Consider the following 5,029-nt stretch of genomic DNA (forward strand, 5'->3'; position numbering starts at 1 on the left):
TCAATCTTTCCCAGCATCAGGGTCTTTTCAAACAAGTCAGCTCTTCGAATCAGGTGGCCAAAGTATTGGAGTTTCAGCGTAAGCATCAGTCCTTCCAATAAACATTCAGGACTGATTTCCTTTAGGATGGACTGGTTAGATCTCCTTGCAGTCCAAGGGACTCTCAAGAGTCTTTTCCAACAATGCAGTTCAAAAGCATCAAATCTTCAGCACTCAGCTTTCTTTATAGTCCAACTCTCACATCCATACATGACTACTGGAAAAACCATGGCCTTGACTAGATGGATCTTTGTCGGCAAAGTAATGTCTCTGCTTTTGAATATGCTGTCTAGGTTGGTCATAACTTTCCTTCCAAGGAATAAGCGTCTTTTTATTTTATGGCTACAGTCACCATCTGCAGTGATTTTGGAGCCCCCAAAAATAAAGTCTGCCACTGTTTCCACTGTTTCTCCATCTATTTGCCATGACGTGATGGGACCAGATGCCATGATCTTCGTTTTCTGAATGTTGAGCTTTAAGTCAACTTTTTCACTCTCCTCTTTCACTTTCATCAAGAGGCTCTTTAGTTTCTCTTCAGTTTCTGCCATAAGGGTGGTGTCATCTGCATATCTGAGGTTATTCATATTTCTCCCAGTAATCTTGATTCCAGCTTGTGCTTCTTCCAGCCCAGCGTTTCTCATGATGTACAATACATATAAATTAAATAAGCAGGGTGACAATATACAGTCTTGACATACTCCTTTTCTTATTTGGAGCCAGTCTGTTGTTCCATGTCCAGTTCTAAATTTTGCTTCCTGGTCTGCATACAGATTTCTCAAGAGGCAGGTCAGGTGGTCTGGTATTCCCATCTGTTTCAGAAATGCACCCCAAATGTTCCCCATTTATACAAACCTCTGTTCAAAACTTTCAAACACCTAAAGTGTTTTATCAGTGTATTCTCCTCAAAGAAACCTCTCTTGGAGTCTTCTGACCTGCCTCAGGATGAGCTAGCTGTTCTCCAGGTCTGCTGACAGTTGTCATCCTGGGATCCCCCTTCACCATGATCTTCAGTTCAGTCACATAGTCATGTCCAACTGGGAGAAGGCAATGGCAACCCACTCCAGTATTCTTGCCTGGAGAATCCCAGGGACGGGGGAGCCTTGTGGGCTGCCGTCTATGGGGTCGCACAGAGTCGGACACGACTGAAGCAACTTAGCAACAGCAGCAGCAGCTTTCTTTATAGTCCAACTCTCACATCCATACATGACTACTGGAAAAACCATAGCTTTGACTAGATGGACCTGTATAGAATCCTCTGTTTCCCAGAAGTCTCTATCTTCTCTTTAGGTTTATGCTGCATTTAGGTGGTACACATGTTCTCTGAGAAAAAGTGCAATGGAGACAGTATTTTTGAAAGCCATCAAAGACTGTCTTTATTCTGTTCTTACACTTGAATGGTTATCTGACCAGGGACAGAATTCTAGGTTAGAATTAACTTTCCCTATATGCCAAAGCCTTTGTGTGGATCCCAATAAACTGTGGAAAATTCTGAAAGAGATGGGAATACCAGACCACCTGATCTGCCTCTTGAGAAACCTGTATGCAGGTCAGGAAGCAACAGTTAGAACTGGGCATGGAACAACAGACTGGTTCCAAATAGGAAAAGGAGTACGTCAAGGCTGTATATTGTCACCCTGCTTATTTAACTTTTATGCAGAGTACATCATGAGAAATGCTGGGCTGGAAGAAGCACAAGTTTCTTCAAGATTGCCGGGAGAAATATCAATAACCTCAGATATGCAGATGACACCACCCTTATGGCAGAAAGTGAAGAGGAACTAAAAAGCCTCTTGATGAAAGTGAAAGAGGAGAGTGAAAAAGTTGGCTTAAAGCTCAACGAAGATCATGGCATCTGGTCCCATCACTTCGTGGCAAATAGATGGGGAAACAGTGGCAGACTTTATTATTTTGGGCTCCAAAATCACTGCAGATGGTGACTGTAGCCATGAAATTAGAAGACGCTTACTCCTTGGAAGGAAAGTTATGACCAACCTAGACAGCATATCGAAAAGCAGAGACATTACCTTGCCAACAAAGGTCTGTCTAGTTAAGGCTATGGTTTTTCCAGTGTTCATGTGTGGATGTGAGAGTTGGACTGTGAAGAAAGCTGAGCGCCGAAGAATTGATGCTTTTGAACTGTGGTGTTGGAGAAGACTTTTGAGAGTCCCTTGGACTGCAAGGAGATCCAACCAGTCCATTCTGAAGGAGATCAGCCCTGGGTATTCTTTGGAAGGAATGATGCTCAAGCTGAAACTCCAGTACTTTGGCCACCTCATGCGAAGAGTTGACTCATTGGAAAAGACTCTGATGCTGGGAGGGATTGGGGGCAGGAGGAGAAGGGGACGACAGAGGATGAGATGGCTGGGTGGCATCACTGACTCGATGGACAAGAGTCTGAGTGAACTCCGGGAGTTGGTGATAGACAGGGAGGCCTGGTGTGCTGCAATTCATGGGGTCGCAAAGAGTTGGACAAGAATGAACGACTGAACTGAACTGAACTGAACCATTTTAGAGAGATTACTCCATTGCCTTCTAGCATTCGGTGTTATAATAGAAAATTCAAGACCATTCACATTCTTGATTTTTGTAAGAAACCTATTTTATCTCTCTGGAAACTTACATACAGCATATTCATTTTGTTTATTCTGCTGAGCAATTTTCAATCTTGATATTCACAATTTTTATTCTGGGAGATTCTTTTGCATTATTTCTTTGAAGTTTTCTGTTTTTTTCCCTTTTTTTTTTTCATATTTCTGAATGCCTATTGTTTTGATATTGAACCATCTGAATTGGTTCCCTGATTTATCATTTCTCTACTGTTTTTCTCTTTGTCTTTTTGTTCTTTTGTGTGATGTTTTCTTAAATTTTTTATTTCAACCCTTCTATTGAGTTTTAAATTTATCCTGTCATTAAAAACAAATCTAATAGGTCTTTTTCCTTTAAATTAAGGGGAAAAAATCTTTTTTTTTTAATTTTATGAGTGCTATCTTTTTAGTTGGAGCTCTGAGTTCTATTCAGTTATATCTCTAATATTGGTAATAGTTTCTCTTTAATTTCTTCTTCCCTCAAAATCTATTTCCTCCAAAGTGCTTTTGTTTTCAGTATGAACTACCCTGGTTTTTGTGCTTTGTATTAGATATTGTTCGGTTAATTAGGTAAAAAGTTGATAGGAAGCTCTGCACATCTGAGATGGCCTTGTTCATTTTGGTTCTATCTATAGTAACATGGCTGGGCTGTTTCCTTGGGATCTTGGGATTGTCTAATGGCAGATTTTTTTTTTTTCTTTTATTTTGGAATGGCTGATCTCCCAGTTTCCTATTTGGAGGATACACCTCAGGCAGCTGATGTTCAAGGTGCTCAGTGAGGGAATAGGAATGGGGTTTTTAATATTTAGAATGTAAAATTGTACTTAATTTCTCTGTTTTCAGTATGGTTTCCAACCCTTAAGTATGGCTGGTATCTCAAATACAATGACTTAAAAAAAACAAACAAACAAACATTTTTTTCTAGTGAATAAATAACCAGTATTCTTCCAGGTTCAGTGAGACAGTTGCCTACCTGTGCCAAGTGGGTAAGGTAAACTGAGAGTCTAAATGCTTCTGAAATAAACTCTCAACCAAGCCATCCACTTGCATCTTCGTCTTAACTCCAGTGACGTGTGCTACCGGGAATCTTTCCCTGGAGCACAGCGACTCTCCGATGGTGGAGCGAGGGCTCCGGAGTGCATATGCTCAGTAGTTGAGGCGCGCCGGCTTAGTTGCTTCCCAGGAGTGTCGGCCCTCAGTTCCCCAATCAGGGGTTGAACCCACGTCCCTTACACATTGCAAGGCAGATTCTTAACCACTGGACCACCAGGCAAGTCCCTACTCATCATTTTAAGGTTAGATTCGGAGAGAGAATGGAGCTCTGTGCTGTGTGCAGTCTCCTATTTTGACTGGAAGTCTCTAGTACCGGGATTCGGAACTAAGGTCTCCGGGCTCTTCAAAGAATCAGGGATAGGTTTTCCTAAAGAGAATCTTGTACCCCATGAAACTAAACTATATGCAAAATTATGTGTTTTTATGTGTATATTTCCACCCTGTTGTTTAGTCGCTAAGTCGTGTCTGACTCTTTGCCACCCCATGGACTGTAGCCGGCCAGGCTCCTCTGTCCAAGGGGATTCTCCAGGCAAAAATAATGAATTGAGCTGCCATTTCCTACTCCAAGGGATCCTCCCAACCCAGGGATCGAATCTGACTCTCCTGCCTTAGCAGGCAGATTCTTTACCACTGAGCCACCAGGGAGGACCACTGAGTCTATATGTGCTGCTGCTGCTGCTACGTCGCTGCAGTCGTGTCCCACTCTGTGCGACCCCAGAGACGGCAGCACACCAGGCTCCGCTGTCCCTGGGATTCTCCAGGCAAGAACACTGGAGTGGGTTGCCATTTCCTTCTAGCTTTTATCAGATTCTCAAGGTGATCTGTGACCTCAAAATCGAAGTATTATTTCTCTAGAAGCCAAGAATATGTTACATTGAGTGAAAATGGCATAGGCTTGGAGATATTCATATTCAGGAGAATATTCAGATCAGATCAGTCGCTCAGTCGTGTCCGACTCTTTGCGACCACATGAATCACAGCACGCCAGGCCTTCCTGTCCATCACAAACTCCCAGAGTTCACTCAGACTCATGTCCATCCAGTCAGTGATGCCATCCAGCCATCTCATCCTCTGTCGTCCCCTTCTCCTCCTGCCCCCAATCCCTCCCAGCATCAGAGTCTTTTCCATTGAGTCAACTCTTCGCATGAGGTGGCCAAAGTACTGGAGTTTCAGCTTGAGCATCATTCCTTCCAAAGAAATCCCAGGGCTGATTTCTTTCAGAATGGACTGGTTGGATCTCCTTGCAGTCCAAGGGACTCTCAAGAGTCTTCTCCAACACCACAGTTCAAAAGCATCAATTCTTTGGCGCTCAGCCTTCTTCACAGTCCAACTCTCACATCCATACATGACCA

Source organism: Bison bison, unplaced genomic scaffold (genome assembly GCF_000754665.1).
Source record: "Bison bison bison isolate TAMUID 2011002044 unplaced genomic scaffold, Bison_UMD1.0 scf7180017864291, whole genome shotgun sequence".
Taxonomy (NCBI): Eukaryota; Metazoa; Chordata; class Mammalia; order Artiodactyla; family Bovidae; genus Bison; species Bison bison.